This window comes from Ischnura elegans, chromosome 9 (genome assembly GCF_921293095.1).
Source record: "Ischnura elegans chromosome 9, ioIscEleg1.1, whole genome shotgun sequence".
NCBI lineage: Eukaryota > Metazoa > Arthropoda > Insecta > Odonata > Coenagrionidae > Ischnura > Ischnura elegans.
In genome coordinates, this window is record NC_060254.1 from 12,824,547 (window position 1) to 12,851,147 (window position 26,601).

Below are 26,601 nucleotides of genomic sequence, written 5' to 3' on the forward strand. Positions count from 1 at the left end.
CCTAACGCCGCTTCTTGTGCTTCCCTTCTGCCAACATTGCCATGGCTTCAAAACATCTTTCCATGTGAGCTTCGCTTGAAAATACCCCACAGCAGTCCATTATTGGTACTAGATATTTTCGTGATGGTCGCTGGCCACAAAAAAAAACAGTACACACGTGTTACATGTGTTTAATTACTAATTTGCGTTGTTCTTGAAATGTAAATTTTTCAGGATCTTCTGCGAAGTACATACAGGAAAATTTTACAAGTACTTATCGAAACTACAATTCTTAGTCGATTCAAAGGGCCCGTGACGCGCCTACTTTCATCGCAAAAATTTCCGTTCCTGGAAGTAGCATGGGCATCTGTGATCCGTGCTGCACAGAACTGAGAACGAACCCGAGTAGCCAATTCTCCGTAATATTTTTGAAAAACGAATACATCAAATTTGAGCTCTATTTTTTTCAGAAAAAAATGCACTATAAAAGCTGAAAAAGTAAATAATTTAATTATTACGTTGAGGATTTCAAATTAGCATCCAAAAGATGCATCTTGACGTATGAAGGTGACATAAACTAACAAAGCTAAGTAACTAACTAACTACTAAAGTAACATTAACCCATCTGTTTTCCTATTCCATATCCAAATATGTGCTCACTTCCCGGTGGACAAAATTTTATCATATTGTTCACCGTTCCGTTCTTCCTGATCCAATACCTGTAATATGATTAATTCCGTGCGATCAAATGCATTAAAGTATAGAAAAACAGAAATTTCGCTGCCAACGGCTCAACTTTTCATACTCGTAAAAAGGAATTATAAAATTAAAAAGCATTAAGAGGAGTTTATTGCAGGTAAAGGGTTTTCACAGAGTTATAGATAGCGGAAAATGCGCAGAATATGTGCCTTCATATTTCCCAATTTCCATAAAGGGATTAATTTAGTAATTGTTTTTAGTCTAATGAAGTCTAAATATGCAATCAATTCCATTATTTAATTTTGACCTTGCAGGTGCGTATACTGGACGAACCTTATCAATTACAGAGCAAAATGTTCCAATTCAAAAGGAAATTCAATTTTAACGATTACGAATCCACGCAATCAACGTAGCAGATTGTAATGAAGCCAATGAATTTAGGTGTACGGTGCACTCTCCTGATTTTTTCGGAATATCTTTCTTTTAAATCTAGAATTTCTGAGCTGAGAGTTTCTGTCTACTCTCAAATCTCTTTCGTTTTTTTTTATCATGCGGCCCCCATCCATGCTCTCTTCATTATACTTACAAACGTATTTCCAACGATATCGATGGATATCCTTAGGATGTAATCTAATCTCAGCCTTCACTCCAAACCAAAAAGATCGATTTTTTGCAAATATGAAACAAAATACGAAGGAACAAAGGGTTTACGATAAAAATGGGTGTTACCCTTGTAATCTGCAATGGAAAGTGGAGAAAAATGGTGAATCATGGGTAGGTAGGGTCCAATAGGTCCAATGAAACTTTTACGAAATACTCAACATGCGATTTCATTGGAGTGTAAAAAATAACTTCCCATAGTTTATATTACATTTTATTCACTAAAAATCTCAAGTATACTAATTTTTTTACGATTTATCATTTTTCATCAATAATTTCACCTTTTTGTAGAAAAATAAATAATGGAAGAAGAGCGGAATTCGATGAGAAATCCAATCGATTGTCAATACTATTAGGGGTAAATTCTATTATATAAATAGATTCTAAGTAGTTTAACAGTAAAAATTAACAGTGTATCAAAAGAAAAAGTATATTAAATTATGTCGCATATAAATTTTATGTGAGAATTACTTCACCCGATTAGTGACAGCAGAGAAAATATCTGATCGAAGTCAATCTGGCCCAAATTTTCACTGCGAAGTAATTAGGTATTTTAAGGCATATATACCAGGCCAAAATACATCACCATATATTTTTTTTGCGAGGGAGATAACATTATGAATATTCATGAAGACGTTCGTCTCTCGTGACTGACGGGAATTAAAATTAAGTCGGCAACCTTTCCACATACATAGCATCTGATTATATCTTAAAAGATATAGAAGCTTTCCCTACTTTACTCAGCTGCACGAGTTTTTCAGGCAGTCCGGTATTGTTACTTTCAATCTTCTATATTTTTTTTACTGTAAAGATACCTTTTTCTCAACTTATATGCTTATACGCAACCAAACTCTACAAATGAGGTACCAAAATGCACAAAATTTTTCAGAGAACATGCGACGGCATACCTTACTTCCTAAATATTGCAATTGTTTCCTAAAATTGGTTTTTAAATAATTAAAAAAACAAAAACAGGTAAATATTCCTGACGTTAACGGCGCACAAAATGATACATTTGTTCATTTGCAAACAAATCTCGCATTCTTTAAATAACTTTTATCAAAATGCGGCTGATTCCACATTCAAGTCTCCTGTTGATACGTAAGTATGAGTCATCATGTGCGTTTAAAAGAGGATAGTGTAATTAGAGGTCCTCTGACCTCAATTTGTACATGAAAATTCCAATTGTACATAAGACCCTGCCTTTTTTCTATATTTTAAAATTAGAAACGCGCCCTCTGTGGACCTGCATTGAAAAGAGCGGGGGAAGCCCGCTTGGAGCGGGCGCAGCACGCTCGTCCTATAATAAAGCAAATCTGCGACAGCCAAAATTCATGTTCATTTAAAGTCAGTAAGAGGCAACATTACTGAATTTTACCGGGGCGAAGCAACCACCAATGAGTCAATGCATATGAATATTGATGGAGAAAATAGCACTTCACAAGTTTAACTGGAGAAAGCTTTTGGGTAAATAACGCATGGGCATAGAGAACAGAATCAAGGAGAGAAACATGTAATACGTAGTACAACAGAAACATTATGAAAATGAAATTCATCGACCGAGGGAGTATAATTAGGTGTTACTGGGATGACTGGGAGAGAAGGAAGGTCTGATAAAATCCGTTGAAAGACGACAAAATTTATCAAGTGGCCTCATCACGAGACGTAAACTCCTAATGGAAGGAATGGTCTAGGGACAAGTGGATAGCAAGAGCAACAAATAAAAGCCCATAATAAAATTAATCGAACGGGTAAAGAGCGATTTGAAAGATAATAAACACGTAAACGTGTAAAGCTGGGCTTATAATGGAACATTGTCTGAGGATTGCTTGCCAGTGATGATGTTGATCAATAGTTGTTACACTAATGAAAATACAGAGAAAATTTCAACATTAACTTGTGTCATTCACTGACTCCTAACAACGGGAACCATCTAATCGATTTCATGACCTATTTGTGTTAAAATAATGTGGAAAATGTTATACCAGAAATATTCTAGACAATAAATTGTATTTTTCCCTGGCTATAGTCGCAAGCAGATTAAAATTTATAAAACAGTGAAAACTTTAAGACAAATCTAATTTAAGTAATACCGCCAGCCATCAAAATAATTTAAAAAGTGACAAAACGAATAAAATGTAAGAAAAAAAAATCTTTCTTCATACTACTTGGGGTAAATCGATCATCGTCCTTGAACATGTATTTTCTCCTGCCTTGCGCGTATTTCCTTCACAAATTTCAAATTCCTGTCAATTTTTATGATTTGCTGACGTGTAACATAGTTTATTTCCTATCCATCATACTATTTATTGTTGGGCTATTTCACGTCAAGACCTAAAACAAAACGTTGCAATCGTAAGAAAGGATCAATTCTTGCATGGCTGACCACTTCTGGTAAGGATCCAAATCAGCTTGAAAGGGATCAGTACCTAGGGATATGCATGCAACCCCATATCGTACCTAATACGGCGTTGTGGGCCCTAGGAAGCCTGCCAGGTGATCTCCGATTCCCCATGGACCAATTCGATATGTAGCGTTCCAACGCGCATCGACTAATTCCCATTGATAGCCTCTGTGCCATATCTAGTAGTTACCAATGGCAATCACCGCCCAATCGAGTGTAGTCTTCAACTCATTGGGTAATTATTTTAATTGAGGAAATCTTTACCCCTCGTCTCTCACAATGCGTGTTCATAAAGTACCAATAAAGTTTTCAATGACTCTGGCTCAATCTGGCTAGCAACTTCAACTATGCATAGTTTCTAGCTATTTGTGTTAGTACTTACATACATTGAAGCTTTTACTTTATTTGATTAAATTCTAAAAAATCATTTTCATTCTTATCCAATAATTCTGTTATTTTAATAATGAAAGAAATTTTAAGTAAACTTTTAAAACTTGTCCGCAGAAAAATTGGAAGTAAAATGACATTTTCGTTGCTGATATCCATCAGAAAATACGATCACTGTTATCAAAATTACCCAAGAAAGTCCATATTCAAAATTCATTAAACGATGAAGTAAATATATTATCATTAGCGCACACTTCAAATACCTCACTAAACTTCATTTATCCTGCCAGACAGAGCAGGAGTCATACGACCTGGAAATGATGGGTTTTAGGACTTTTCACTTTTCATTTTCAGATTTAAATCTTATCAATAGTAAGACCATTTACCTCCAATGCAATACATAGTTAATATGTACTTGATTTCATAATTTGGTGATGTAGTACACCTTTGTTCATGTTTTCCAAATGTTTACCTTGGTTTCTAATTGTTTTACTTTTTATTATTTTTCTCATTATTTTTTAAGGTATCCCCACATGCTTACAGCTATTTACTCATGCCTAGTAACTACATTAACCCATTACTTGAATTTTATCAATAAAAGGATTTTCAAAACAAGATCTTATCTGGTACTAGACGCAGACTACCAGCATGTTGGCCGAGGGAACTCCGTAACTTAATAATGAACCTCTTACCAACAAAAAAGTTAATGTTAATGGAAAATATTAGCTCCGGGACACTGAGAATTTGAAAGGAAATTGAATCTACAGAAATCGTTAAATATGGAATGTTCGATCGGCAAGGACTCGAGGCTGGACGCATTGTCTATCAAAGGCGCGACCATAATGCCGGGTGATGGGCCATTCGCTGAACGACCTGTCAGTCTAGCCACCGGAGAATCGCACCTCTAATGGAGTGGGGGAAGTATGGGAAGAAGGGGAAGGAGGGGAAGGGCCAAAGACAGAGAAGAGAATTCGATTAGTTTCCACGCCTAAACAGCCACAGCACTTTGAGGAGGAATCGATCCATTTCCGGAGTCTCACAAAAACAAGTCAGAATGGTGGGGCAAGGTATGGTTTGCATAGAGGAGGCTCAATTCCATCCCCCAGAAGGTTGAAGTTCTGTTGCCACTTCAGTCACGTTTTAATCGGTTTTCAAACATTTACCCTTGCAATTTCAATGCCATTGAGAAGAATAGCATTGAAAAGTTATAAATTTGATGAATATCATCACCATGAATGTAAATTTTGGAGGATACCCTTAATTATTCCTTATTTCCTCGTGAGACTCGCATCAATTCGTCCCTCAGCGACGCGGGTGGCGACTTCTGTTAACTCATTTAAATGCGCGGGCGGCGACAACACTATCACATCGACTTGAGGATCTTCTATCGTAATATTCATGGATATGGTACACCGAAGAGTTGACCGACAGCTTCGGTCATTCACCTCAAGTGGGATGAATGGGAAAGTAAGGGTGGAGAGAAACCCGGCGTCGTCATAAACCTGCCTTTGTGGTAAGGAGGCAAGGGTACCACGTCTTAATGTCCCAGCCGACGGACGGAGTGTTGCTTTTGAAGCGTCTTCCATACAATACCTATGCAGAGGTCGGACAGTGTCTGAAATCCTGCCCCAACGCCGGGATATAAACCCAAGTCCTCAGGGTGCAAAGCCAGTACTGTAGCCAGAATATCAACCCAATACGCGATTGATAATATTTTTAAGGACTGGGAAAGATTTACGTTAGATAACATCGAGTTTATTGATATAAATGTAACTTTGGCTTCCACAGGAGATAGCTGCACAGAGCAAGGATTTTACAATTAGGTTAATTGAAACTCCACGATGAGAAATACAGTAATCGGCTATTATTCTTGTGAGTCAGATGGATGTGGAATGAAGAATAGAATGAAACAGATTGATATAAAAATGTGAGAGCATGAATTCCATTTGTGAGCGGTGAAAAAACTTATTCTACTTTTTTATCATCATTCCCAGATTCATTTGAGGTTATTGGAGCGAGTGGCGAAGGGTAGGTATTTCGTAGTCATTCTCGTAAATCAAAGGCTAGACGTCAACGCTCGTGTATCCGGTTTATATTTTCCAGCCAAGCCGATTTAATAAATTCGCACATCTGCCGCAGAATGAGGGGAAAAACTGAGATGGGAGCAGTGCTTTCCCGGGATAATTGACACGCGGCACGGGAGAACCTATGAATGCCAAGCGAGTGAAACAGATGCACTAAATCTTAAGGGTAAATTGCCAACTTTCTCAAATAATATTTAAACTATGCTTATCTATAATATATTATCTGAGAAAATTTTTAGATACAAATTTTAACACAATAAGGTAGGTATGTTAAAAGAGGACAATTAAAGAATTATTAATGCTGTGAGGACGAACTTCTATGCCCTCATACAGTAATTTTTCTTAAAAACAATAATGGTTATGTTTGACTATTCATTCGATGTGTCATTTGAAAATATATTCGTAGAATTTAATTCTTGTATGTGAATTTCCGTTTTGGGCTGCAGTTAGATAGAGTTTACTTTTATATTTCTCCATATCAAATAATTATATGGCAATGCTCACCGTACTCATTGCAGTCCCTCGAAAGAAATGTTTGGCTCTTAAAGCAGCTCATTTCATTATCCCTTGTATATTAAGGTTACTGTTAATAAAAATTAAACAGCCTAACGCATTAATCAGGCAGTGTCGTGACTTGGACTTGTTTTGGGAGAGTATGGATCAGATTAAATTTCCCACAAGACCGCTTAATAATACACTCAAGATTGCTTTATAGCATGAATGTGTATTAGAAAAAACATGGCTACATTTAATATTCGTTTCAACAGGTTAACTAAAACTTATGATTACTGCAGTGCATACAATTAGGATATCTGTGACACGAACATTATTTTGGAGTTCTGAGAGGGTTCTTTTCCCCTCACAGCTATATAGCCCCTCCTTTGAGATAAATGAAAAGCTTTTTAAGAGCATGAAATAACTGCGGGTTAATTAAAATCATAGGTTTAGTAGGTATTATGTAGAAGTGTGCATGCTAATTATATGAAAAAACAAAGAATGGAAAGTAAATTAAGACGAATACGTCAACTGGCTGAAATGGTCCCGACGCAATAAGTTTCGTCCATTCATCGCTATGAGCTGAGCTTTTCAGCGGGCAGGAAAAAAGGGAGAGTGTGAAACGCCACCGTTAACGGCCGTTAAAAAGAGAAAGAGGCAGAAGGGGTGAAAATCGGGGGGGTTTTCGCAAAAATGAGCCTGGGCGCGCGCGAATGGGATTTTATTGACCCAGTCACCGCGCTGCACGATGCGGACTCGGAGGGCGGTTTTAAAGCGGGAGAAAGGATTGGATGAGGGTGGAGTGGGTATGAAGGGGAAGATGGGGTGGTTGGATGGGCTAAGGGAAGGGGTGAAAGTAAAAGAAAAAAAATATAGGGAGTCATTGGAGGGACCGTCGTAAAATATCGAAGATAATTCCGCGGGACAAAACGCATCATCGCCCCACCCCTATTGTCCCGTCGTCGCCACGGTGAGAGAGAGAGCGTAAATGAGAGAATGGCATATGAGTGAATGCCAGGGAGGGTGGAAAAGGTTCAATAAACTCACCTCGGGCGTCGCACACTATTTCGCGAGTGCTAAGAGAAGGAGTCGTCGTAAAACAAACAAAAAGATAGGTGGAAGAAATTAACCCTCCCATAGCGTTGAAGCGCAGGAAAAAATGTTTGTCTTAAGCAGACTTTTTCTCACAATTTCAGTTCATTTTGTTCTCATTTCTATGCACGATGCTCCTAAAGCTATCCCAAAAACCGAGTTCATTAAATTTTAAAGGGCAACTTAATTCCTTACTCAGACATTTTTAATCAATTATAATAATAATTAAATAAACATTTTGCCTTGTGATTCTATTCTTTTACGGGTCGGTGGTTAAAATAAATCTATATAGGAGGAAGAAGTAACTCCATGAGATAGGCATATTGAGTATATAGGGAAACTTTCCTGACCACCTCGACTCTCCAATAATACTCCTTTAATTTACGCCTTAAATTGGCATAATGGTCTCTTCTAGTATAAGATAATTTTTATTTCCCACTCGGTAGAAGACCAATGCCATTATGCACACAATATTGGTTTGACCATAGTGCATAGCAGCAGCAGATTATGATAATAACAATCAAGTCGTTGACCATCATACACTATTCGTAAACAAACCTATTTTAAGGGGGCGCCCTAGCATTTGAATTTCCCAAATTAACGGCTCACGAAGGCCTCTAGCAGCAGCTCCGGGACATGTGGACTGAACCCGAAGCGCCTCGAGGGAGAGAAAGGGGGGGAGAAAAAGGCAACTCCCTTCCCAACTTCGCCCGCGACGACTCCGAGGAGAAATTTGATACTCATGGAAAATATGATACGGGTCGCTGGATCAAGTGTCTCAGTCGGAGTTGATACGTGACACCTAAATGCCGGCGAGCCAATTAAAAATAGTAGAAGCCAATTTATGGGGGCCGTGTTCCTCTCTCAGGCGCTGAAAAAATTGGCCTGTAGATGCGAAAGACCTTTTGAGTTTACACCTTTTTCGAAATTACTGACAATATTATTTACATTATGTAAGCAGGCATTTCGTCAAAATCATGTTATCGACTTAGGTGGAGGCTGGGGAAAGTCCTCGCCTGCCATACAAGAAATAGCGGGTTCGAGTCCCGCCTGGTTAGGTTTCCTTAATCCAGAGGTTGGTTGTTCGTGTAATTAATAGGGAAGTGCACTAATTTTTTTTATTGCTGAATTTGAAAGTTTAGCCTAAAAAAGAAACATAAGTATGGTCGCTTTTATTTCCTGCATCTTGGGTATGCACTTTAAAACGTTTTGAAAGTCGGAAAATTTCATGTTGCACTGAAACAGAGTGCCTCCATCTTGATTGAGATGTGACGTCACAAGGCAGTAGTCACCAGAGGAGTATCGCTGTATTCCGTCGCCTTCTTTAGCGCGGCGAGAGTTTCCGGGAATCGGTGGAGTTTGCTTCCTAAAATGTCGGCTAGTACGGAAAACATGAATTCAAAAAAGAATTATAAATGATTTTTTGTTCCAAATTTCATCTCGACGTCGAAACAAAAGCCTGGAGAAGATATTCATTCCCGTGCCTTAAGCACAGGTAATAAGGAATAGATGGTTCAAGGCTGCTTCTGACTCTTACCTATCGATGATATTCTGTTTTGAAGATCATTTGAAGGTATTGTAAGATCAAATTGATATTTATATTATAATAATTTACTTAATAAGTACCTCAGTCACATCAGAAAGTGGGTCGAGTCAAAATATAGCATCTTCCGCGTAGACCTACGTAATTTATAAACTGAAAGTAGTTTGGTTAAAGAATTATGGCGCGACTGTTATTTTACACGACCGAGAAAAATGCGTACTTTGCCCATGATATGTGCATATATGATAAACGATTTTTGTTAAAGTTAATCTTTATTTGTTGAAATTAGTACATTTATTGGTGATACAGATATACACGGTACAAGGTACACGGCAGGTCGCGCGGCGTAATTTATACTCCACTGGTGACGGGTTCATCTTGCCGATCTAAAATATTAGCTACAATACCTCGAACTTTGAAAACTCACAGTATAGGCAGTCAAAGTACATTGTAGGAATACACGAGACTATTCTAGCCCAGAATGTACGTACAATGTTGAAATCCTTGGTTTTCAAAGATTGAAGTATTTTATACGCCAGCGCGCCCGGTCCAGGATTATCAACTGCCGCTTCATTCCCTTGCGAGCGCAGTGTCATAGATGGTGCTAGCGATAGGTCAGCTGCTGATGCTTTCTCAAATCAGTCACTTTTCTTCTCTTATTGTTAGACCTATCACAAGACCTCTTAAAGTGTTTCTTAGGCCTTTGCTGCTTTACCCAGCAAAACCAGGAATTAGATGATAATAGTGATATAAAATCGCCTAAGAGGAAAGTAAAGCCAGCACGAATACGTTAAACAATAATAGGTTACTACCTGAGAAAGGAATCTCAAGGAGATTATTATGCAGTCAGCTGGGCATATCCTTCTCTCACAAACATCGACGTTTTCTTCAAAGTTGCTGGTTCTCTTGCATTCGTCCCATTTCTGGAAATACGTATTGAAAAAGTACTTTTTCATGACATTCTGCATTATTTCCTTTGTTTTCACTTCTCGGTCCTAGTTAAACTTATTGAGAAGACATTGAATGGCAAATTTACGTTTTGAGGATAACGAATTTCCACTTCCATTAGCAATAACGTGATGTATTTTTTTCGTGTTACTTTTTTGCGCTCAATTTTTTCTTCTCTCGTTAGAAATATCAATAATCTGAATCATCGAAGAAGAAAATCGAAATTAGAATAAAATTCCCTGCATGATACAACACAAAAAATCATTGAGATCTAGGAAAACATGGGAACCTTTTTATCATTGCGAGATATCCTCCAGCAGCGGTAGTTCGTCCACAAGGATGAAATCTCACGCTCTAGGGGAAATAAACCTTGGTTCTTCGCTTCCGTAGCACAAGCACTAAGATCCTTTGGCCCTCACTAGTATAAGCTGACCAATTTGCTTGGTTAAATCGTGAAAGGATTTTTATCAATCTATTGGGATGAAGCATTTGTGGAAATTTCCGTGCGAGCCACCTCGTAAAAATCACCCGTATCGAAGAGAAGCGATCCTGAAAATGGCAAAAACCCCTCATATAACGAGGCAATAAGCAATAAGCGGCATTTATACAAACGAACAGCTATGCTTTGAGTACCAAACTTCTTAAACGCTAGGTAAAAACCGTAAGACTGAGGTAGGGTGTACAGGCACGATTGGGATTAACGCGGCCGGCAGGGTAGTGCCCGCCGCCACTCTTGAGCTCTTTCCAATGTTTGAGCTAATGGGAGCAATGAAAGATCTAGGAGAGTGTGGTTAGCAAAATGCGGGTGCATTGCGGTAAGATATGGGTTCTCCAAGAATAAGGAACTATATCCTTGCAGCCGCGCGCTTTCCAAGAAAAGTTTCTGACTTGACAGCGCAATCGTCGAATCGAATAAAATCGTAATTTGCACATTAAAAAATTAAAAAATAACACTCATATGGAATATATAATGTATACAAGTGTAGAAAACTGTAATGTCGTCTCATCTCTAGCGAAGTATCCTTAACTATAACTAAGGCTGAACAAATTTCCGCATCTAATCACAGCGTCGGGTGGTTGGACACTAAGGCACATGACTTGATAGGAGAGGTGGGGTGGCAGGTTGGTGCAAGATTTCTCTTTTTAGAATTAAAGTTCATAATTTGTTTTGTATTGCGGTGTAAAATCTTACGCGTAGAAATGTGAATAACATCAAGTTTTCCTCTAACCATGTTATCAATACGTGAAAAATAAAACATGTTAATATTTTAATAAAAAAATAATACAAAATATGCATGGAAAAGATATTTTCACTACTACGTATTCTAAACATATTCATTCTTGTTATAGCACCCTTAAAAATTAGTCATTTTAAAACAAAACGCAACTGTACATATATACTTACATCAGAAAATTTTCTCAAAAGATAGGAAAACATTTTTGAGATAATTTGATGTTAATTTGGCAGACGTTTCTATTTGTTGCACGTCTTCATTTTCTAAGGCTTCTATCTTATTCCATCTCTTTCATCGCACCACTAAAAAAAAACCCGGAAAGAAAGAACGACGATGCGACCTCAAAATCAAGCAGTGAGGAAAACGTGTCACAGACCGGCCGGCGGTTCTGCTTTGGTCGGTTGAATTTTCTTTGCGTGATTTTGTGCCGTGGTGATGGCCGTTGAAAAAAATCAAAATTCTTGAAATTAAGCGACAAGTATCTCCTCTAGATAAAAGACCCGTCTTCGTCTCAAGGCATAGATTTAACCTTTATTACTATTCGGAGTCAATAAATCGCTATGTACCTATGACGAGCGAAGCACAAACTGGTCAATAGAAAGGGTCTGCATCGACTTCCGCGACCGTGCTAGGGCGCCCCCTTAAGAGAAAAAGTTATCATCCGCACTGGCTCAAGATGATGCATCCCTCTCGTTCTACCAGGAATGTTATACCGTTTTTAAAGATGCGATATAGGAAAAACATGTAAATAAGTTGTAAGTACATGCAATTAAATTCTGGTTATGCAACGGAGGCATAAAGTACGGTAATTTCAAAAACTACATTTTATCTCTGAGAATAAATGAGGCAATTTTTTCGAAACTAAGATGCTGAAAGATGTTGGTTAGGATGGATTATATATTCCTAGAAAATTTCAAAAGAGGCCGAAATCCAATCTCTGATTTCTGTTGGCACTTCGGTCGCATTTTAATCGTTCTTCAAAAATGTCCGCTGCACGGAGATGGGTGCAATGCGATCAACTTTTTTCCAATATTTTACGATGTAACGTATGCAATTGCGAGGGACGGCATTGAAAAAGTTATGTGTTCGATACTAAGTACGCGTCTTCAAACCGACTTGTCCAAGGGTGGTAACTTTATAGAAATGAAAAACGCGTAAAGATACTTAGTGGACTGTATTAACAATTGGAAAAGGTTCACATCACAGAATAGATGCTTCTCGGTTGATGTCACGCCGAACACTGCCCCCTTGTCTATGTCTCTGAGCGTGCAGCCCTCGCACTAAGTCATGTCACCTTAGGGCCGCCACCCCCGACCCCACCGATGGCCCCTAACCCAGTCCTCCACTCATAGATCCATCATCGACCTCCACTCACCCCAACCCTAAGGTCCAAACATTATGTATATGATTGATTAAATAATTATGCACATAAATATCGATTAAAACCTCTAATTATACCTCTTTGTTCAGATGAATTTGTGAGTCAGTGACGCGAGTGGCGAATTTTCTAAACCGACTTTAATGCGCACTGGATTACTGCACATATTATAGAGCCCCACTTGAGGGTCGTCGTTTGTAATATTTGTAGTTTTGACTGTAGGAAAAGCTTACCAGATATGACTTAAAGCCTTCGAGATCTCGTTCTGGTGGCCGGTGCTGATGATCAAATGAGTTGATCGTATGAGATACGAGGAGGTGTAAGGAAGAGTGGGTGAGGTAAGGTAGCTGTGGAGTCCCACTAGAGCTCATGGAGTTTTCGGAAGATACGCCGTGTCATGAGGCATCGAAATTACGTAAGAAATACAATTGAGGGAAATATTGAAGGAAAAGTCCTTCTAAGAAGACGTTTAAGTTTCCTTTGCCATTTTGGGATGAGTAAAGAAATTCACGTTACCATGTATATTAAAATAATCTGCACGCTCATTTATCTATAATGAACGTGGTCTCCGAATATAATGTTGATATTCTTCATAGCTGTCATTCGTATTTTCCGAGAGCTGATGAAGGTGCATGCGCGCTATGCCATGATACATATGCCCTCAGATTAACTCGGATAATAAGCTTTGACCGGAGGAATATCGTCAGTAAAAGTATAAACCGAAATAGCAGCTCAAAACCGGGTTAATGCATCTGGTTAAACACGATTGTTGTAAAATCTCGGTTTTTGGAGAATATAATCTGAAATAATTGAATTATCCTCATTGGTGAAACTAGCCCTAAGAGGATATGGCGATAAGTATCTGAGGAAGACATAGAAAGACATGAAATAAAGAACATCAGGTAAGTGAAATAACTAGCTTGGGAAAAGGGGCGATAGAAGGCTGCAGTATAACACTAACAGCCAAATCCAACATTTGGACTCAAATACAATGGCATGTCTGGACCCGTTTGCTTCAATCCAATATCACTATTTCGATAACTAATTCAGAAATTTATGTAACTACATCAAACATTAATAACATGCAAAGGCCAATAGATCCCTAGGTCGGTTGTGGGTGTTAAAAACGAACAAACTGGGATCTCAGGCCGGTATTTACAGGCATTTCGATTATTTTAGTATTTATCTGCGCCCTTACCGAAGAGGTGGGCGCTGAAAATCGATGCCCTTAAGCCCTTAGCACTCAAACGGGCGGACCACAAATAATTATTGCGTCACGAGTAACCTAATCCAATCAACGCGGCTGCTGGCGAGGGGAGGGGGGGGGGGGGACAAATGGAGGGTTGAAGAGGCCGGTGGCTAAGCCTGATGACACAATAACTCATTTAAGTGAGAGCATTTTGGTGCATACTCATTTCTTTTATTTTGAAAATTTTATCGAGTAACTCGAGAGTTAAAATAGAGGAAAATTCCTTTTTTCTCCACTATCCAATCGCGTTTTTGGGTCCATAGCGAGTAAAACTGACGTTATTTAGAGAGAAAAAAGGGTCCATTGAATATTAATGATTACCTATCATGTTCACCCATTCGCAATTAGGACAATAAAAATTCATGGCCTAACCCGCGAAATATTCCGATAAATTTAAAACATTTTCCCCACCTTCAACCAAATAAGGGTCGCCAGTGCACCGTCCTCCCACCGGGGAAAGGGAACAGAGGTGTCGATAGGGGAAGGCTTTGCATAAGGGGTAGCGGTAAATTAGGGCTGTTCTCTCCCGCCCCATACTCCCCCTGTATCATTCCGCCTCCACCCCACTTAGGCACAAAGGTCCTCCGTTCCAAGGAATACGCAAAATATGCAGATTCACTCCTATTTAAAGTAATATATTACTAATAGACATAAATATGAATTAATCGTTAACATCTTCTTAATTCTTATATAGAATTCTCCTGAAAACAAAATGAATCGATCAATTGATAGATGAGGAAATTCTAAGAAGAGTAGTAGAAAAAAGAAGTCGTCTTTAAACCCTTTATAAGATGACAGGACAATTTTATGGCCATCAGAACGAGGAATGATGGCCTGATGAAGACAATCGTTGAAAGAAAAATGAACAGGAAGAAAGGCAAACGAAGGCCCGTTAAGAGTTACGTAGGACAGGAACTTACGGATGCTAAAGAAAATAATTGCCATACTATAAAAAGGTTGTTGATGAAAAAGTGGAGTGGACAGGTGCTCAAACCCACCTTCACATCGTTGGCGAAGGTGGTGATCTTGATTGTTAAGAAGGGAAACAATTTATCGAGCATAAAGGTGAAAATATTTTCTTATAATTTTTTTATTTCTTTTGAATTTAAATATGCATACGTGTCTCATAAGTAAATGAGAGTAAACACCTTTCAATAACAAAATTAATTACTTACTATTACTATTAAGAAATAGTGACATTGAAACTGATCTAACATAATTTTAGTAAACCATATAGTAATCAATTGTAGTCTAAAAAATGCAGAACGTTGCATTATCAAAATCGCTTTGGTTGCATTAAAAATTCTTTTAATTATATTATTATCTGGAGCGTACTAAGTATTAATTCCACGGAAGCTCCAGATATAATTAAATTAATTTATTACAAACATTTCAACCGGATTTACAACATCATGTATCCATAATATGTTTCATAATACCACGGCATGAATTATTAATTAAAATCAGTAAGATCAATTTAATTACACCCATAATTTCTACAGTTTATTTTATTGATATAAGGCTAGAATGGTTAAAAGATATTTGAAATTAAAATAATGCCAAATTAACGTGATACAGGTACATAGTAATAGTAATAATAATAATATAACCAAATATAATTAAAATTTTGTCTAAAATTATTCAAGTGGCTAAAAAAATTATAATTACAAAGTTGTTTTAAAATAGTTTTACTTTTAGCCACATGCAATAAATATTTGAAAAAGCATAATGAAGAGGATTATCATTTTCTCTGATTTAATTAGAAAATTGATATCTTGGGAAGAGCCTTCGGACTTCCTAAAAATAAAATCCTAAAAGTTCTCAAAATTCCATCTGTAGGCTCTCGCGGTGTGGCGAAGTTTCAGCGGAGAGGTTTACAGGGTTTACACCGCGTGTGCCTATCCGTGTAGACGAAAGTTTCACTGGCACTGATGCTAGCTTCCTCAGGTCATTCAGGTCTTCAGGTCAAGTATCTTCATTGACCTGAAAAAGTCAGCTGCAAATGTCGTCTACGAAGATGGACACTCGCAGGATAAATTCCGTAAACCTCTCAGCTGAATCCTAAAAATCCAGGGATAAAATCTGGGCCCCGAACCCTGAATGTATTATCTTATAATATGCAAAAACCTGACCATACGGAACATGTGAGCACTAGCCTCATTCATCCCAACCTATCCTCGGGTTGAAGTGAAGTGATATATAGGTAGGTGGTATTTGGATGAGGTGACCGACAACTAAGGCCATTTGCGCCATGAGGGAAGGGTAAGTTAGGAATGGTGAAGAAAAACCTAGCGTCGGGATTAGCCTGCTTTTATCGAAAGACACCAAGGGGACCACGGCTTAACGTCCTATCCAACGGACGGAGTACGCTTGAAATTCCTTCACACAATATTCAAGCAGGGATCGGGCAGTCTCTGAAAATTCTCTGCCACCGCCGGGATAGGTATAGAATTTAGTTCATATTTATTTTTCTCTGGGCATCAACTATGGAGCAGCTCTTTCAATGGAGCTGCTCTTTCAATGGGCAGTTATGCGGCATAGTCAATTAAGCTAATGAGATTCCGAGTTCATACAGCACGACCGTTGGCCACAAATGACAGAATTTTTTTAAATATCCTCTGCATTGCGAAAACCTACACATTAGGGTAATATAAATGTTATTCTTAGAAATTAACCAGCGTGGGCTGTCGTAATACCAATGACAGGCTATTTATAATATTATCAGGTGGTTTTACGCGGTCAATCCAAAAAATGATGATTATTAGAAAAATTAAAAAATGTTCAACCATATTCTGAGAAACAGCAAAGATTAAATTGGATTCCTTAGAAAAAATCTCATGAGAGTTTAATATTTTCCTCGCCCGAGAAAATTTTTCTGCATCATATAATATCAAATAAGGTGGTGAATAGGGGAGGCACATTTGGCATCTGCTCCGGGTCGACAGAAACCTTCGCTACGCCACTGCCTTCTCCCCCTACCCTTCGGCCCCAACCCTCCACCCCCAACCCACCCCTCCCCTCCGAGGCCATCTTTCCACCCGCACTCTAAGCGAATAAAAGTGAAAACGATGATGGCGGAAAAAATGAAAATCTTTCCATTCCGAATTCTTTTTTTCTCCTTTTCTCTTTTCCAACCTTTCCCACCCTCTTCCGAGGTGCGAGCCGTTCCATCCGTCCCGATAACCACCATTAGGTTTTATCGATAGTCCGATTAATCGAAGCTATAATCGAAGGCTATTGTCATCGCTGACGCGACGTTGAATTTTTTGCAATGCCGATGGAAGGAATCAGACTGATACATGACTTTTATAAACAATCAGTTTATTATCGTGATTAGATTACAGTTACTAATAACTAAATAGACAAGCACGATTTTGCTTCGCGGACGGCATGTTCGTGGATGGAGACATATCCTACTAGCTTATTTGATCTTATTAATATTAATAGCTTCTTTACATTGAAAATTGACATTTCGTAATATCTTAAAGACCAGCTTGTATCCTTTAGCCACTACTGTAGATGGAATGAAAATCCTTAGCCACTATTGTAGATGGAGAAAGTGCAACGGATTTACTAAAAATAGTGAAAGGGTCATTATGAAAGTGTTAAAAAAATTATAATTAATATTTTGTCAATACCTATTTACAAAGTTGGCTATTATGGAAAAACGGTCAACTCTGGAGTTTAAAGGGAAGTTTTAAATCGACCAGTCCACACTCTCTTCTCCCACACTACGAACCAACCCTTCTGCAGCCGGTCGAAGAGCAACATTCGCAAAACGCTGGACCGCTGCCAACGAAACTCATCGTTGGAAAGTGGGGGGGGGGGGGGGAGGGGTGAGAACAGAGAAAGGAGACTGTGTGGTAGAATAGGGAGAATGAAAAAGATGAATATTAAAATGAATAATTCACTGTTCTATGAGTTTACCCTATCTGCGGCTCATAATTACATTTATATTCATTATTATATAAAAATTCATTATATGCCATTGTTAAATATTTATCAATTGTCATTACCAATTCGTTATAATCGATGATTTTAAGTTTAATTTGATGCCGGAAATCGATAGCCTGTTGCTAATACGGATACAGGCAACACTTACACTATTCATGCGTTTCCAAGGCAGGTTGTCATAGAATCACCCCCTTTTTCTACTCAAATCCGATTGTATATTCCAGAGGGTATTTTATGTTCTCGTTTTATAGAAATTTTTTCCGCAATAAATCAGAAATGGTAGAAACCCAAATATAAGTCGAGGGTATCGGTTCCAGGAGTTGATTTTTCAGAAATTGGAATCAGAGTTTCGAATAAATAATGTTTCATTATCGACTCATCTTCAGAAATCCCACTGAACCGCCCCTGACCCCACTGAACTTTGCTTAATAAAATAAAATACGAAGGAAAACATAACTTAATGGGTCGAGGAACATCTCATATAAATAAATGCAACTTCTATTATTCTCACCCCTTTCCAATGAGACAGAGGAAAGCTTTCACTGAATCATTCTAGTTACCAAGCGATCTTTCATCAATGTAGGCCTTAAAACGCCTTAATATTGCCTTATTAAAGAGTTTTGAAATAAATGTTTTTCTCTTAATGCTATTGAGATAAGGGATATCTCAGTACTTTATATGAATCCACATCCTATTTTTGATTTGTGTATGGATTTCTTCCATTCATAGGCTAAAATGGGCCAAAAGTGAAAAATAAAAGAGAAATAACGGCTAAGAAATTGGTATATTTCGAAAATATTTTTGATGAATATGCATGGTGCAATTATACCCTAATTGTAGTTAAAGATAATGAAGTTTGCAGCCCCATTAAACTGTTTATATATTAGAATGCACAAAAAAAATTATAATTGACTCGATGCCTCTTTCGAATAACCAAATATCTCATAAATGACTCTCCTTAAAAATATATTTTAATGAATATTAATGATTCATGGACCCTAACTGTAATTAGAGACAGTGAAGGCTGCTGACCAATTAAACCGTTTCCTTGAACGCATAAAAAAATTGTGATTCAGTATATACCTTTTTTATTGACTAGGCAACTCACAATATGCGCTCCTTAAAGTCATCTCATTTTTTCTCTTACTTTCGGAGGAGGGGGAAGGGTTTTTTGAAGAGCGAACGAGGACAGCGGGAGGTCCCATGTTTTGGCTCTGGACACAGCCAAGAGTGGAGCCAAGGGCGGCTGAAAGGGGGCGTAGCTAGGCGCTCGATGGGGAAAGTGAGTTTTATTTCCTCGAGTCGTCACGATACCGCCATGGGGATCAGCCACCGTGGTTCCAACCGCCACTATTACCTTGATATTATGTATCGTAATAGAAGCCAATAACTTCCAATATGTCGAACTGGTAAATAATAAAATTAATCAAACTGACCATCGCTCTCCTAAGAGAATGCCTCTACTGCTTAGTAAAATAATAATAATTGCACAATATTTATTCCATTAATTCCATTCCATTACACAATATTTATTTGGGCTCGTCTGGAGTGGGTAATTTGCACTTTTTGAAAGGGATCATGAACCGCAAGATCAAATTCGACATACTGAAGCAAAATTTGTTAGTTATTACTGATAAAATGGGACTGAGAAACAAATTTACATTGCAACAGGACAATGACCCACAAATCTAGGCAAAGAATATAATGCTGTGGATCAAGCATAACACACCAAAACAGTCGAAAACTCATCCAAAATCACCTAACCTCAATCCCATAGAACATCTGTAAAGTATTCTGGAGATACAAATAAATTGAAGCAAAAATAAAAAACATGAATGACCACAATATTGCCTTGTTAGAAGAATGGGAAAAATACCCCCTACTGCCACATTCAATGTCAAATCGCCTTCGAGCAGTCCTGAAAAGCAAAAGGAATGCCACAAAATACTAATTATTGCGTAAAGTGTGCCTTATGACTACATTTAAAATGAAAAATTTAGGTGTCCGAATACTTTTTTGTTCGACACATTGGAAGTTATTTTTCTATTTTGTTCAATGTTTCGAAAGATTATTATTTGTTGCTGTTGCTGCAGCGCATGCATATTTAAAGAGCCTCTATAGTACACACTGAGAACCATTTCAAGCCGAAGACATAAGAGCAACACAAAGAAAATGAAAATTGTAGCTGGAAACAACAGCTCTCCGAAATTCTTTTTGCACCCACTGTAGATACAATCATATTCATTGGGGGTGTGTTCCGTTGAAGTATAATTTACAAACCTATTTTTGTTATTTCATGCATCTTTTTGTTATCTTTCTTGATATAAACTCAACTTCCACGAAGCTCATTAGCAATTTTTCAACGGTCGAGCTAAAGCCTCATTTGCTAAGGTTATCAGTCTCTGTTCATCACTTAGTAAGGGACAAAATCGTATCAAGCCGACGTATAAAAATGAATGTCGAAGGATTTCTTGTTCCACCTTGGTATCTCCCACATTCTATTGAGTCTAACTGGGTAACTTTGAGCCTTCCACCATTGAAGCTAAAGAAAATTTTGAGTGATAAATATGGGAATAGATGCCAACCTGGCGGGACATTCCGCTACCGAAAAAAGAGGCAAAGAGTGAAAGTTTTTCAATGAATTCTCGTTAACTATGCTTTCTTTTTTGTACAGTTTTTAACGGCATATTTATAGCATAATATGTTCATATAGCAGATAATTCCGCATTCCAGTCTTGAATTTATCAGTGTATAATACACTGTCTTCAGTACTGATTCAGGTGATCAGAATGAGTTCAGTTTCCTGGCTGTCAGAGGGCTAGTTTTTACAGGATAAAACATAATACTCTTTGAAATAGGAGAGCATCAATAGAATAAAATGGAAAACGCATATAACACATTCAGCGATTCTAACTATAGTATCACATCCGTAGGCATTGAGGCAGTCGAGATTATGACAAATTGAACAATAAGTTGCTTTGTATGAAATCTATAAAATGAAAAATATAAAAATGAGTAAATTTGAAAAATTAATCACCATTGAATATACATATACATATAAATACGTAGCCTTATCAACACAGAAAACTATGAATTCAGAATTTTCTTGAGGGAATGCCATGAGTTCCAAAGATTAGTGAACTCAGAATTAATCTGAAGTTTGAAGAATACTGAAGATATTTGACTAATATTCTCGTTCTCTTTAAGTGTTTCAATTTTTAAGTTTTTCAGGCCTAATAGTAGTACCAGAATAAAGTACCACGTTCAACTTTCTTGCAGTATTAATCGAAATATTACTCTTAAATCGCTCGGAATACTTGATATAGAATCATCTCAGACAATCTAGGTTTACTCGTTCAAATTCTAAAATGCTCCGCTAACCTTTGCATGATATTAGAAAAAAGTTAATCAATTACGGAAAATAAACAAAATTATGTTAAAAAACTTCGAGTACACTTCATCGGCGAAGGCTTTTTTCCCCCCTCTTCTGACAGTTAAATTGGTGCACTCACCAGCTCATGAGATCATCGGAAATTCATGCGCGCAGTTGAAGTTTCGTCGATCGAATAACTCGAGGCGTTTTTCCCCCGATATGTTCTGTCAAGAGCTCATTAGCCATCGGATGCATGTTAAGGGGGCAATTAGGGCCCGAAACGCACGGCCCAAGATCCGGAGCGATTCAGGAAGAGCGAGTCGACTTTTCGAGGATGACGAAGAAGGGGAGAAATTCTTTTCAGCGCACGTCGAAGCGACCGGATTCGAAAGGTCCAACAGCCGATATCGTATTCACGACACATCGGTCACACTTAAATTACCGTGGTGATAAAAAAATTCCCAAAAATGGTACGACTCGAGGAAAATGGTCCAAAGAATCCAGTTCCGAATGTCAAGGGAGGAATAATTTATACACGCATTCCTCAACCCAAGCACCATTTCCTCCGAAGTAAAGGAGCTCCGACCAGGAATACGTGACATCTTTCATAATGCTTACAGGCATTATTTTCATACTTACTACGAAAAAAAACAAAGACGTCAATGATGAAAAGCCTTGCCTTCATAAAAAAATAAGTAAAATTTCTCACTAATTGGATTTTACTTTAGTTTTAAGGGTAAATGTGAGCTATTCTAAATACACTGAACCGTTGAGGCCTTAACCTTGTAGAATTTCATTTTAAGTTAGAAAAATAACAATTATAACTTTCTATAACTTAACTTTTAATATTTCCTGAGATTAGATGCACTATCATTTCAAGACTAATCTTGAAAATGATTCATCACATCGCATACAATTAAAAGTTAAGTTGTAGAAAGCATAAATTTTTTTTCTAAACTAATTCCAGATGAGGACAATAATTGGCGTCAATTATTATCAAAACGGGTGCGAAACATTTTTGAAAAAAAAATTTACTGCGGGTAATCAACGTTAATACGAAACTAATTTATACCTTTGAAAACATTTGTGTAGTGGTCGGTGTAAAATTACACATGGTTATACCAAATCACCTGCTCGGAGTTAGAAAAACATGTGGGATCACTCATTCTGCGGTGAAGTACTCGCATAATTCTTATCCATGGGATGCCTACCGCTGCATCCTTATTCTTGCAGTACCTTTTGCCATTCCCTCCGTATTCATCACCAATGTTCCCTCACTCAGTTCAATGTGATACACAACCCTGCCGTCTCGTCAGTGTTAACCCCCAGTTAGTTACTCGCTCGGAACCATCATGCATTCGCTGTTTCACCAGCTTCCTGCTACATCCCAGCCTACACATTCATCCCGTCATGTTTCGTACACTTTCTTTCTCTCTCATCAACCGGCCTTCATCATGAATCTCCCACACCCCAATGCAAGCATTAAGCACCACGCGATCACAACCTAACTGGCAGCCAAACCCTCCTCGTTATATTTTCCACCTGAAACCTCCATTCCATCACCCCCTGTTCTCCTTTCCAACTCTTGTTTCACCAACTCTTTCCGCCTCCCTTGGGTCCCGCGAAAACTCAGCGAAATGACTTAATTAGTCGCGACTCCAGAGCTCGTTTGTCAGTTGTTAACGGGATTCTTTGAAAAGTGCACGACAATAATAAGCAGCGACGTTACGGCGGCGTTGGATCGCGAGCGATAGAGGAAGAAAAGTGAGGAAAAAAAACAATTACGAAAGATGAGAAGGAAGGGGGTATTGTAGAAAAAATAACACAAGCAAACACTGCAGAACAACATCTCTCCATCCACCCTCGGTGAATTCAACGCCACGTTACAGGCACAGCGGGCGTACATCGAGGTGTACTTTTTTTTCGCCAGATATGCTTTCCTATAGCGTCGCTTTTCGAATCCGGAATTTCTGCCTTCCGCTCCGTTGACTCGGGGTTCAGTGGCTTCGCATCGATTGTGTTGCATTATGAAGGTCTCCCTCCGGCAGCGCGAATGTCTCCTTCAAGAACAAATCCATGCACCGAAATTTCACCACGAGGTTTTAGGTGTGATAATTTCTCTTAAGGAAGTTCTACGTAGAGGTAGATATTTTTCACCCCTAAAAAATCTAATAGGCAACCAATTACCTCGTTTATCTAGAGCTCTGGATAAGTTCAACATATTTCAGTGATATATATAGTGGAACTTATTGAAAATTCACGTTGAAAAAAAAGAGCGATATTTTTATAAAATCTACAAACCAGGGTTAAATATTTGGTGCCTAGTAATATTACTAGGAAGTCACAAGGAGTTATCAATTCATTCAACCGAGAGATAACATTGATTTCTAATTCCAATATTTTCTTCCGATTACACATTCAAGCACTTAATTAATTTATATCGTAAAATTATATCATTTATGTGGCATAGATCTTGAAACAATCGTAGGTTAAATGAACATCTTATCTGTTATCTTCCGACAATAACTTAGATTAATAAATACGAATTTTATTATTCCCACCCACTAGGTAAAAGTTATCATTCATGACTAAAATTAGCCACTTGTTGGATTTCTCATGATATTAGGAAGTTAGTTGCTTTGAAATCATTTTTCAAGTTTTACTTTAACTAGTACTGGTTATCCAAGTATTCTCGAAAGATACAGGCTCTATAAACATCGCCTTTACCTCTGCTTTTTCTGCAAAACGTAGATATCTTATTTCCTTTTAATGGATGTTGATAACAAAATTCTGAGAGAAATGAAGCACTAAGCAAATAATTGACACAACCGATCAGGTTGACCGCTACAACGTCATTATCATGGGTAAAGACGTCACATTATTTAAATAGAGTTTGTAATCTTGAAAGCTACGCTGAACCGTTCAAACCGATCAATATATTCAACGTTATAGTGCTAAGTGCTTTATTCCTCCCATATGGTAATATTATTCCAAGAAGTTGAGCCTGTAAGAGGTGAATAGGGTAGTTTCCTTCATTAAAGAAAACGAAAAGCATTGATTGCGATTCACTACCCACCATTAGTGTATTCATTATGTACAAATTATTTGGTTTTAGTAATCTCAGTTTAGACGATTGGCAATGGTCAATTTTAATCGCATTTGAAAACGACCAGATTGGCACCCATGCGATGCCACTCCACGTGACGTCACAGGGACCTAGTTTCTATACGAGAAGATAGGAGTTATACATCGTCTGAGGTTACCAATGCATGCATGAGGCGTAGAGCTCAGGGAAACATGTCTAAATAATCACTTATTAAAACTGGCTAAGGTCGGAAAATTTTCTTCATTTGATAAGGTATTAATAATCCTTATTTAAGACAAGCGCTACCAGCCAGCAGGGTACTCAGCTACCCGCTAGCAGCCTGCGTCGTATCAGCGCTAAGCCTCGCCTCAAGGTCACCTCACAGGGGGGCAGCGGGAACCAGAAATAAGTCTCACGTAGAGATTTCCCGGCATTCATACTTACGCGTCGCGTTTTCGCGCGCTTGAAAATTTTCACTTTTCATTTAATCGCGAAAAATAGATATCGTCATTTAAAAATCTAAATGCGTGAAATACGTACTCCAGGTGTAATAATCTTTCGATTTAGGCAGTAAAAAATAATAGGAAACCACCCTATCAATGAAAGTGATGATTTTAATGGCATTCCAAAAAATTAAAAGCTAATCCATAAAAATTAATTTAGATCTACAATGCATACATATGTATAGCTCCATGATTAAGAATGGTACTAATATGTTAAGTGAAACTAAGGTTACAAAATTCTTCATTCTAAGGCCCAATTACCTTTCAAACGACTTGAGGCATGGTATATGCAACTAAAAATCTGCTCTAAAAATTATAGAAACATATTCGACTGTGTAGGTAAAGACAGCAAAAAAGAACAATTTGATTAAAATATATGTATCAGTAGCGCTCTTATGGTGTAACTAGAATAATAATTCTAGTACTACCTGTCGTTTGTCTATGATACCGTGAGAAAATAACCTAAAAATTTTAGTGTTGGATGTTATTTCACTAACACATTCCTGGTCTGAGCTAAATAGCGGCATAAAAACGAGATTAGGAAGCTGAAACGATAAACAGCAGGCACTTGGGGAAATACATGTGTCTCCATTATAATAAGGCCAAGATAAATAAAAAAGAACAGAATTATAGATCATTACAGTAGCTTGCGCGAATTCAAACACGACATTCTACTTGATAATCTCGAGGGCAAGAAATTGGGCTTCAAGCAAAAAATGTCGGTTTCGTCACCTTAATACTTGTTAGAGACCGTCCTCTGTCGGTGCCTGGGGACAAACAATTTACACACGGGTGGAGAGCTTCGCGGTTCCGCAGACTTCATTAATTTTTTCTCGCATCGGTCAACGAGTTTAATAACCTACTTCGCCACCTTCATTCTCTGCCGTAATTTCTTATCTGCTCCCTTAGAAGCCAAAAACCTCGATTCGCTCCATTTGGTCTAAATTAAATTAAATTCGGGGAAACATGGAATTATTTACTCAACGAGCTAATTATACTCCAGAATCTTCCTCTCGCCAGGTTGTTATTGACGGAAGGGACCGTGAGAAACTTTTTTATCCCACTCCGCGGCGAATAACAGCCGACATTATAGCCCCAATAATGGGCAGAGGTTTGGGAAGAGAGAAAAAAGCTTTTAGGGATGGCGCTGCAAAGGTTGGGCAGGGAGGGGAAATAGTACGAACATATATACAAGTGCGTATATATTTATATATGTATATATTAGAGGACTTTCTAAAGACTCCCTGTTTGCATATATTAGGAGGGCAAAAAGTGGCTCCTATTCGAAAGAGAGGAGGGAGACTCGAAGAGTGGAAAGAAAGGAAAAGTAGAAAAAAATGAGGGACGGATGAGTTGGAAGAGATGGGGAGAGGTGGGTTGGAAAAAAGAATGAAAAAAAAGGAGGAGAGGTAAGGATAGAAGGTATGGGACTCAATGACTCCCAGAACCTTTCCCTCACCTATAATATAAAAATCTCACTCATCCAACAATATAATCACCCTTCCTCGCCGCTGGAGGAGAAAAAAAGAGGTA